This window comes from Suncus etruscus, chromosome 5 (genome assembly GCF_024139225.1).
Source record: "Suncus etruscus isolate mSunEtr1 chromosome 5, mSunEtr1.pri.cur, whole genome shotgun sequence".
Lineage (NCBI taxonomy): Eukaryota > Metazoa > Chordata > Mammalia > Eulipotyphla > Soricidae > Suncus > Suncus etruscus.
Genome location: NC_064852.1, coordinates 51,795,327 through 51,807,609, shown reverse-complemented (window position 1 = coordinate 51,807,609; position 12,283 = coordinate 51,795,327). Strand labels below are relative to the sequence as shown.

General features: G+C 35.9%; 1 protein-coding gene across 1 annotated transcript in view; it reads right to left on the bottom strand.

The window, feature by feature from the left end:
• The window catches only part of GALNT13 (polypeptide N-acetylgalactosaminyltransferase 13), a 623,731-nt gene that overhangs the window by 483,770 nt on the left and 127,678 nt on the right, over positions 1–12,283 (bottom strand). The gene's annotated exons all lie outside the window — the stretch shown is intronic.

Sequence of the window (12,283 nt, the reverse complement as noted above, 5' to 3'; positions counted from 1 at the left end):
ACTATTTTATGTTATTAAGACCTAGCAAGATTAAAACCAATTTCTTTTTCTTGCACATCAATCCAAGTCTGTAGGACCATCTGACAGAACACATTAATAAGAAGCCTAAATAGTTTTGTCTCTGAATTATGTATTCTGCTAGATGTATGATTTTTTAAAAAGCAAGGCAATAAGCATACTTTGGTTGTCAAAAAACTCATTTACATCCTTTCTCTCCAGTGATACAACCTCCATCTATACCAACTTCTTTTTTCATAGAATATCATTGTGAATATAACTTTTAAGCTAGTTATTCATGTATTCTTATTATTATTGATTCTCCCTAGCAAGTACTCTAAACAATAATTTGGGCTATTTTGTTGATAGTTGTATTGCTCTATTGTAGTATGTGGTAAACATTTAATTTGCTTTTTGTTGAGGGTAGAGACAAAACTAAATGTAATCATCGTGTTTTCTGAATGAAGCATCTTGGGCTCACAATGGCAAATGAACTGCATAAGAACACATGTTTACGAATTGACAAGGCTTAAAATGCAGACATTTATCACAAAAAATTATACATTAATCACTATATAGTACACATGTAGTAAAGAATTTATGAGATTGAAGAGACAGTACAACAGATAAAGCACTTTCTTTGCATTTGGTTCATCTGGGTTTGATCACCAGCACATCATATAATTATTCTATTCTCACTGGAGTGATTTCTCAGCACAGGGACAGGAGTAACACTTGAACACTGCCAGATGTGCCCCCCCCAAACAAGACAAAACCAACAAAATAAAACAATTTAAGAATGTTGTGTTATGATCTACCTGTAGACATAGCCTAGTGTGCCAGACTAAAGAGTAATGACCTTGAGTCACCATTAATTGGAAGTTACTGAAGGACACTGAGCAGGCAAGAATCAAAGCAGTATTTCAGGAAGATTTATCTTCCATCAGTGTGAAGAATAGACTGAAAGGGGCAGAACACCAAGGCAGCAAAAGAGCTCCAAGGGAAAAAAAAAGAAACACAATGTCAAAATAATCTTAGAAACCAGTCAAAGTAAAAGTGTATAAATCATTGGTATAATCAAATTACTTTTCACCTTTCAGATGTGGACCTTTTACAAATGTTCATACAAGTATTTACTGAGGGTATGTAGTGTAAAGAACAGACATCAACAGACTCCACCAAATAATTTATATCAAATGACAAGATCATCTATATGAGGACATACTTCTTCCATTATACTTGGTGGATAAAAGAACGGAACTGAAAGCATTTCCATTTTTTCTTTACAAATATCATCAGAGAACAATATAAAGTGAAAGGACAAGGGTTATTCAAACTAGGTCTAAGATTATTCATCTACTAAATGTTGGCACTGTACCTACTATATGAAACTATTTCTGGAACACTAATTTTAGAATACAAAGTGCCCTTAGTAAGATAAAAAATTCTGTACATAAATAACAAAAATTAAGAATATTATGATGTAAGGAGTATACATAGATAACATACAGAGTGAGAAGAAAAATAATTACTTTAAACATGAGATTGAAAATGTATATTCAGTGAATTGATAAATAACTGGACTTTAAAAGGATATTCTAAAAAGTATTATTTGGTAAAGTAGTAGTACATTTGAGGTAAAACATTAACAGATATTAATAATAAATAGAAAATGTATAAAATAAAGGATAGACACATAAAACTCATAAGGCCAAAAGAGGGTTACACATTGTACAAGCTTATACAAAGTGTACAAACCCATTGGTGGCCAATAATAACTTCTATAAAGGCAACTTTAAGGCTATTATATAGATTATATTAGTATCTACCACGTATTTAATTAAGTAATTAATTTAATTAAGTAATTAAGTAATAACTGTTGCACTCCAGAGACTCTCAATTAACCTATTGGCAAAAATAAAAAAGGATCACTAATTTATTTATATATAATATATTGGCATTTTCACTATATTTACATGAGATGCTGTTTGTAAAAAATGTACCTATCACATTGAGAATTGTGAGAAACTCAAAAATAGTTAAATTAATGCTTTCTAAGATAGCCTTTGCCAGAAGTAAACTCAACAGTTGTCATATTTCTATATCCTCAGAATCATATAGGTACCACTTTATAGAAAACCCTGAATGGCCCATACTAGTAAATTTTATTTTTCTTACTACTATTATGACAGGCACAAATTATAACATAGCTCCTAACTCAGCAAGCTTTCCTTCTGAGAAATTAAAATTCTAAAATCATATGGGGGCCAGAGTGATAACACATCTGTAGGGTGTTTGCTTGGCATGCAGCTGATCCATGACAGACCCAAGTTTGATCCCTGGCATCCCATATGGTGCCCCGAGCCTGCCAGCAGTGATTTCTGAGTGCAGAGCCAGAAGTAACCCCTGAGAAAAACCAATTGTGACCTAAAAACCAAAAAAGAAATCATAAAAAAATCAATATAATTTCAAAATTCCATGGTTTGAAAGCCATACTACCTATATTTGAAAAAAAAATCCAAGAAAAAAAAAAAAAAGAAAAAGGACAAGATAAGACTTTAAGAAAATTCTGGAAAAAGAACATAATAAATAGAATAACATAATGTGAAAGGTCCTATTATTTGATTCCTGACATATTTCAAAATAGCAAAAGAGAAAAGTATGAATGGAGTAGACTTAATAAAATCAGATTAACAGGGATTGAAGTTAGAGCTGATTGCACTAAATAATGTACAGAAATTGAACAAGTGACTTAAAAATGTTAGCTATTACTCCCGCTATAGCCAACCAATCTGAACAAAGGAAGGACTTAGATCTAGCTTAGAACCATCTAGAAATTCAACAGAGAGCTCACTATACAAGTGTGCATGCAATGCACGCACAACCCCAAAGTGAATCGTTAGCAACCACAGACCACAGCCTTCAGCACAGCTATATTGGTTGTTTGTACCAGCACTGCTGGGCCTCAGTAACTAGCTCATCAAATCAATTGGCACAGTTGGCTAAATACTTCTTGAGAATGACCCCCAAAGAGTTGCTTAAACACTTGGAGGTCTCTCTCAGTGCAGTAAATAAATAAATAATAAATAAATAATGATTCTAACTGCTTTATTTAGAATGATTATAGGCTAAATAAAAGTAGAAATGGAGAAGTCAGTGAACTGAAAATGTTTGAATTATTTTTTAAAACAAATTCAATTATATTTTGAAGGAGGAATAAATAAACTCCACTACATGAAATTTTAAAGAAAAAGTTAAAAGGGGCTATTTTCATTGAAGAGAGTTTCACAAAAAAAAAAAATTAAAAAATGACTGAATTGTTGGCTCAAATGACTAGAGTGCAAAAGCTCATAAAATGAATTTAGAGAAAACTGCTTGTAGCAAAGTTTTTGATGGGAGATCAGGAGTTCTAATTTAAACATAGTATGTATAAGATGATTTGGATCCAAGAGAATATATCAAGTTTTCTCATAAATAAAATACTATATTATATACTATTGAAGATAGTATAAATATATTATTAGTAGTTATAAAATTGTACGCTGGAAAATATGAGATCATGAGATCATGAGATTATGAGATCAATGAAGGAGGTTGTATAGATATTCACCATTATGAGTAAAAATCAAGATAATTATGCATTCAACCAAAATTATTAACTAGAATGAGTCAGGAGCTATTTGAGATAGTAAGGATACAAATAGACAAAAATCAATAAATATTATACTTGTCATTGTCTCTGCTGCAAAAGAGCCTTTTTGTAGTAATACATGCCAGTGATAAGATGAGATTTTGTTATTCCAATAATATTGGTGAACTATTTTGGCAAACATTTTTGTCTGCCACTGTTCAAGTTTTTAAATCACTGAAAATCAAGTTTTCCCCTCCAAAAAAGAAAATCACTTTGTATTGTATATAATAATTCCTCATAAGAGAACAATAGATATTTTATTCACATTCTTCTACATTCCTCTTTTCTCTTCTAAAAATGAATTTTTTATTTTCTATCCCCAGCTCTAATCCAAATCAAGAATTTTAATATGTGTTTATATACTTGTCTGGAATTATTAAATTTAAAGTGCAGCATTTGATAATATTATTTTGCATTTCAACAGTTTTATTGAGATATAACTGTAAAAAAGAGATTGTTATATAAACTCATGAGTATTTATACTAACAAATTTAATAATTTGTTTTCAATATACATTTTATGACATTTGCTGTATTCATTTGTTGTAAAACAGTTGTAAAACCAAAATATAATTATTTTTATTTTTTATTTTTAATAATATTTTCATTGTGTCCAAAGAGTGAATAACAAACTTTTCACAGTAATATTTACAGTACATGTTGACAATGAATCAGGGCCTTTCCACAACCAGGGTTGTCCTCCACTCCACCCCCATTCCCAGCATGTGTCCCATATCTCCCCTTTGTTCCCCAGAGCTCTTGTGAAACTGTTCCCCTCTGTGCATAGTTTGTTGTAGATAGGGTATTGATTCTGTTGTTGACTTTAGGTTTGGTGTTTAAGTTGGATCATTTTTTAATTCCACTCAATGTTCCTATGGCTGTTTGGTTCTGGTACTGTTCATTTTTATTTTCTTCCTCAATTAATGAGGCAGAACAAAATGATTCAAGTTGTGTGGTTCTGCTAGAAGACAAAGAAAAAAGAACAAAACAAAACAAACAAAAAAATTAAAATTTGATAGCAACTACCAAAAAATAAAAATACACTCAGCAGCTAAAAAAAACAAAAAAATCACCAAATAATAACTACAAGAGTGAAAAAGAAATAAAAAGAAGAAAAAAGAGGAAAGGGAAAATAAAGAAATAAGAGAAAAAAGAAAAAAAGAAATAAAAGGAGTGCTGATGTGGCAAGGTTTTGTGCCCACCCTTTTTTTTGCATAGGCACAGTAATTATTGGGGTAGTAAGAAAGGAAATTCTCTTGGCCTAAGAGATTAAGGGTTTCTCCACGATTGAAGCATAATATCATGAGTACAACTACTGGCTCCGTACATGCTCATTACCACACTGCAAGGTCTTTTTTGCCAAAAAACTTTCCTCTCATCTGTGGATGGTAAAATCAGGCCACTGTAACTTGAGATCTTGGTATATGCACAGGTCATAGGACAAGGTCTAGGATAGAGTCTTTATGGTTCTACAAGTTATGTTCCATCATAATTGTTGTAGTCAGTCTTCTGTAATAAATGGTCTTGGATTTTGCTTAGATCCTAGTCTAAAGCCTAGGATAGTCTTCATTATGGTTCCAAAAGTTCTACTCAGTCTCTGTTGTAAATTCGAGCCTCTGTAATTAGAGATCTTGATTTTTGTACAAGTCCTAGGCTACAGCCTAAGGTAGGGTTTTTCTTATTGATCCCAAGATATTTCTGCCCAGTCATGTTTTTCAAAGTCAGTTTTCTGTAGTTAGCGCTCTTGGTTTTTGCAAAGATCAAAGGATGACAAGTCTTCTGATTTCCTCTTACTGTTATGTGAAGAGATAGAACAACCTGCTCTAAGATCGAGTTCTCGTTTCCTCATTGTCGGGATGTCATATCAGAACTGGTGCAAGATGGTACCAGAGCAGTTAGAAATTTCCCAGCAGAGAAGGGTGCAGAAGCCATTTGGGTCATGCTGTTTTCAGCTGCCTGAGACTGGATTTCATCAGCATTCCTGCCATTGATCCTGCCTGCTTCAAAGGTGGGTCGGGTCATACACACACTGATTCCTGCTGGTTTCTGCTGGGTGTCAGAAGGACACAGAAGCTATCTTAGGCCATGGTGTTTCCAGCCACCGGAGACTGGATTTAATCAGGGTTCCTGCCTGCGATCCTCCCTGCTACAGAGAGTTCTTGGCTGGATCCGCCCTCCTGCTGTGGCTTGGATGACACTGAGGACTTGAAGGGAACCTTTTGCTTTGCTTTGTCTGTCTTTCCTGAATACTTGAAGCTCTCTTCAGAAGCCTAAGAAGTGCACCCTCAAAAAAACTGTCATCTAGAGGCGCAGAAGAGCGCGGTCACTCTGCTTCACTTCGTGGCCACGCATTCTTTCTAACCAATGAACCCCACCACAACACACAGAAAAAAATCACACTACAAGTGTAACAATGGGAAAACCTCGCAGGCAAACACCATGCACAGAGAATGAAGACAATAGGTCAGACGACCCAAAAAATTCCAACCATCTGATTAACCTTTGATAAGGAGTTTAAAATAGAAATATGGAACATGTTCATATAACTCAAAAAAAGCATAGATCGATTTGAACAGAACACAAAGACAGAAATCAGAAAACTCCAAACTGAAATAACAGATCTGAAAAAAACAGTAGCTGAACTGAAAAACTCAGTGGGTGGCCTCGACAGCAGGCTAACAGCAGCTGAGGACAGAATCAATGTGCTGGAAGATGAGATGCAAAAAAACTCAACACAACAAAAGAAATTGGAAAAAAACCTTAAGACAAATGATCAGGCAATGAAAAAATTACTCAAGGAATGCGAACAGATGAAAATAGAAATCTTTGATAAACTCAACAGAAACAACGTAAGAATCAGTGGAGTTCCAGAGGCCCAGGTAGGAGATCCCCAGGAAGAATCAACTGTCAAAGACATCATCAAAGAGATACTCCCAGAGTTAATAACTATATGCAATCAAATCCTGCATCCTGAAGAGTACCAGCTAAAAGAGACCCAAAGAAACACCCCAAGACACATCCTCATTCCAATGACAAATCCCACAGATAGAGATAGAATACTGAAAGCAGCAAGATCAAAAAGAAAAATTACATTCAAAGGAGTATCATTAAGACAACAGATAACAGATGGGAATATATTAAGCTGAGAAGCTTCTGCACCTCAAAGGAAATAGTGCCCAGGATACAAGAGCCACCCACTGAGTGGAAGAAACTATTCACCCAATACCCATCAAATAAGGGGCTAATCTCCAAAATATACAAGGCACTGACAGAACTTTACAAAAAAAATCATCTAATCCCATCAAAAAATGGGGAGAAGAAATGAACAGACACTTTGACAAAGAAGAAATACACATGGCCAAAAGACACATGAAAAAATGTTCCACATCACTAATCATCAGGGAGATGCAAATCAAAACAATGATGAGATACCACCTCACACCACAGAGAATGGCACACATCACAAAGAATGAGAATAAACAGTGTTGGCAGGGATGTGGAGAGAAAGGGACTCTTATCCACTGCTGGTGGGAATGCCATCTAGTTCAACCTTTATGGAAAGCGATATGGAGATTCCTCCAAAAACTGGAAATCGAGCTCCCATATGATCCAGCTATACCACTCCTAGGAATATACCCTAGGAACACAAAAATACAATACAAAAACCCCTTCCTTACACCTATATTCATTGCAGCACTATTTACCATAGCAAGACTCTGGAAACAACCAAGATGCCCTTCAACAGACGAATGGCTAAAGAAACTGTGGTACATATACACAATGGAATATTATGCAGCTGTCAGGAGAAATGAAGTCATGAAATTTTCCTATACATGGATGTACACGGAATCTATTATGCTGAGTGAAATAAGTCAGAGAGAGAGAGAAAAACGCAGAATGGTCTCACTCATCTATGGGTTTTAAGAAAAATGAAAGACACCCTTGTAATAATAATTTTCAGACACAAAAGAGAAAAGAGCTGGAAGTTCCAGCTCACCTCAGGAAGCTCACCACAAAGAGTGATGAGTTTAGTTAGGGAAATAACTACATTTTGAACTGTCCTAATAATGAGAATGTATGAGGAAAATGGAGAGCCTGTCTAGAGTACAGGCGGGGGTCGGGTGGGGAGGAGGGAGACTTGGGACATTGGTGATGGGAATGTTGCACTGGTGATGGGTGGTGTTCTTTACATGACTGAAACCCAAACACAATCATGTATGTAATTAAGGTGTTTAAATTAATTTTAAAAAAATGATATACAGAACTTAAAAAAAAAGAAACTTATGCAAATGATGTACAGATTCCATAAAAGTTTGCCTTGCATACACTTTCCAATAAGCAATTTGGATGGAATATTTTTAGTAAGTTCTTTCAACTATTGTGAATATGTAGAATTAACCAATTAACTATGGTAAATTTAAATAAAATATCTCACCAAATTCTGAAAAAAAAAAAAAAAGACTTACAAGAGACATGTCACAAGAAACTCTCAAGGCCAGAAGACAGTGGTGGGATATTGTGACAAGACTGAATGAAATGAATGCCTCACCGAGAATACTGCAGCCAGCCTGACTCACGTTCAGGTTTGAAGGAAGGATACATAGCTTCATGGATAAACAACAGCTCAGAAACTTCACAGATAAAAAACCATCCTTAAAGGAAAAACTGACAGGTCTAATTTAAGACAAGAGAGACCAACAAACACAGCAAACTTATCTACAAAGATAACATTAAATCCTATGACAATCATCTCCCTCAATGTCAATGGACTAAATTCACCAAATAAAAGACACAGAGTGGCAAAATGGGTCAAAAAGATTAATCCAACCTTCTGCTGCCTACAAAAAACACACCTAAATAATCAGAAAAAACATAAACTCAAAATCAAAGGCTGGAGGAAAATCATCCAAGCAAACATCACCCTTAAAAAAGCTGGGGTGGCCATATTAATATCTGATGACACCAACTTTATACTCACAAAAGTGGTAAGGGACAAAGATGGACACTTCGTACTAATCAAGGATATGTGCAACAGGAAGAAATCAGACTATTAAACATATATGCACCCAATGAGAAACCAGCAAATTATCTAATACAATTATTGACAAATCTCAAAGATGCCATCAATAATAACACAATAATTGTGGGAGACCTCAACACGGCCCTTTCAACACTTGATAGGTCAACCAGTCTGAAACCCAACAAAAACATACTATCCCTGAAAGGAGAAATAAAAGAAAAAGGACTAGTAGACATATATATTATATTCACCCCAAAAAACATGGATATACATTTTTCTCCAATGTACATGGGTCATTCTCCAGGATAGACCACATACTGACACATAAAACATGCCTTCATAAAATCAAGAGGATAGAAATCTTGCAGGCTACCTTTGCTGACCACAACGCTCTGAAATTATATCTGAACTACAAAGGGACACAGAAGAAAAACTTTCACAATTGGAAATTAAACAGCCTATTACTGAACAACCAGTGGGTCTGAGATGAAATCAAAGGGGAAATAAAAAGGTTCCTGGAAATAAATGATAATGAAGACACACACTGCCAGAATCTATGGGACACAGCAAAGGGGTCCTAAAAGGAAAATTTATAGCTTTGCAAGCACACATCTGTGTTGTGTATGTAAATATTTTAGGAGATTATTATGTCACTGACCGTATCCTGATCAGTGATGTGCCCTACCCTAGGGTGTGACCTGGCATTCTGCCCCTACCCTATCAGGTGGTACCTGATTCCGCTTCCACCATTGGGTGGTATCTGATCCCACCATTGGGTGGTACCTGATTCTGGGGGATAAAAACAAGGGTCTGTGGAAGGCGAGAGGCTTTTGGCTGAACTTATGCTGAGTCTTTGGACTTCAGTCTTATCCACTGAATAAAGCTAATATTTCCACAAGCCTGACTGTCTGTGAGCTGTTTTCCCTCGTTTCACCTCAGAACTATCGGCTAGACAAGGTGGCATACGCATGCTCTGAGCTGGAGTAGAAAGACCTCGTCCTCCATCCCTCCATCAGTCAACCTCTTCAGGGGCTGACTTGCAACACATCAGGAAGGAAGAAGGGGCATACCTGAATAACTTAATGAGGCAGCTCACAAAATTAGGAAATGATCAACAAAAGGAACCAAAAATAGGGAGAATGAAGAAAATAAAAAAGCTGAAAGCAGAAATCAATGAAGTGGAAACCCAAAAAACAATCTGAAAGATCAACAAAAGCAGAAGTTTGTTCTTAGAAAAAATAAACAAGATTGATAGACCATTGGAAAAATTCACAAATATATATATAGAGAAACCTGATAACCCATAATAGAAATAAAAAGGGGGAGATCATGACAGATATTGCAGAGATCCAAAGGGTAATCAGAGACTACTTTGAGAAACTTTACGCTACTAAACATGAGAACCTAGAAAAAATGGATAAATTCCTGGAAACTTATAACCTTCTACGGTTAAGTAAGGAGGATGTAGCATATCTAAACACCCCCATCACTATGGAAGAAATTGAAACTCTAATCAAACAGATGCCCCCCTCCCCACAAAAAAAGCTCGGGCCCAGATGGATTTACTAATGAATTCTTTGAAACCTTTCAAGAGGAGCTACTACCAATCCTAGCCAGGCTTTTCCATTAAATTGAATAAAAGAGAACACTCCCAAACAGCTTTTATGAAGCCAACATCACCTTGATACCAATACCAGACAGTGATGCTGCCAAAAAAAGAAAATTACAGACCAATATCCTTGATGTATGCAGATGCAAAGATCTTCAACAAAATCCTGGCAAATAGGATCCAATGCATGATCAAGAAGATCATACACTATGACCAAGTAGGTTTAATTCCAGGAATGCAAGGATGGTTTAGCATCTGTAAGTCTATCAACATAATACACAACATCAACAACAAAAAAATAAAAATCACACAATAATATCAATAGACGCAGAAAAATCATTTGATAAGCTCCAACACCCATTCTTGATCAAATTTCTCAGCAAGATGGGAATGAAAGGAACCTGTATCAATCTAGTTGAAGCCATATACCACAAGTCAATGGCAAATATTATCCTCAATGGAGAAAGACAAAAAGCCTTTCCTCTAAATTCTGGTACAAGACAAGGCTGTCTGCTCTCACCACTCCTCTTCAAAATAGTACTGGAAGTACTTGCTAAAGCGATCAGGCAAGAAAAAGATATAAAGGGCATCTAGATAGGAAAGGAAGAAGTCAAGCTCTCACTGTTTGTAGGTGACATGATACTCTACTTAGAAAACCCTAAAGACTCTACCAAAAAGCTTCTAGAAACAATAGATGCATATAGCAAGGTGGCAGGCTACAAAATTAACACACAGAAATTAATGGTCTTTTTATACACCAATAATGATAGGGAACAGATGGACGTTAAGAAGGCAATCCCATTCACATTAGTGCCACACTTGACCATAGACGTGAAGGACCTATACAAAGAAAACTATTAAGCCCTGCTCCAAGAAATAAGAGAGGACACACGGAAATGAAAACACATACCCTGCTCATGGATTGGCAGGATTAACATAATTAAAATGGCAATACTCCCCAAAGCCTTATACAAATTTAATGCGATCCCCTTAAAAATACCCATGACATTCTTCAAAGAAGTGGATCAAACACTTATGAAGTTCATCTGGAACAATAAACACCCTCGAATAGCTAAAGCACTCCTAGGGAAAAGGAGTATGGGAGGCATTACTTCCCCCAACTTTAAACTGTACTACAAAGCAGTAGTTATCAAAACAGCATGGGATTGGAATAAAGACAGACCCTCAGATCAGTGGATTAGGCTTGAGTTCTCAGAGAAAGTTTCCCAGATATACAAACACCTAATTTTTGACAAAGGAGCAAGAAATCGTAAGTGTAGCAGGGAAAACCTCTTCAACAAGTGGTGCTGGCAGAACAGGTTAGTCACTTGCAAAAAAAAGCGAACATAGACCGCCAGTTAACACCATGTACAAAGGTAAAATCCAAATGTATTAAAGACCTTAATATCAGACCTGATACCATAATGTATATAGAACAACATGTTGGTAAAACACTCCATGACATTGAGACTAAAGGCATCTTCAAGGAAGAAACTGCACTTTCCAAACAAGTGGAAGCAGAGATCAACAGATGGGAATACATTAAGCTGAGAAGCTTCTGCACCTCAAAAGAAATAGTGCCCAGGATACAAGAGCCACCAACTGAGTGGGAGAAACTATTCACCCAATTCCCATCAGATAAGGGGCTAATCTCCAAAATATACAGGGCACTGACAGAACTTTACAAGAAAAAAACATCTAATCCCATAAAATAATGGGGAGAAGAAATGAACAGACACTTTGATAAAAAAAAGAAATACAAATGGCCAAAGGCACATGAAAAGATGCTCCTTGTCACTAATCATCAGAGAGATACAAATCAAAACAACGATGAGATACCATCTCACACCACAGAGATTGGCAAACATCACAAAGAATGAGAACAATCAGTGCTGGCGGGGATGTGGAGAGAAAGAAACTCTTATCCACTGCTGTTGGGAATGCCATCTAGTCCAACCTCTATGGAA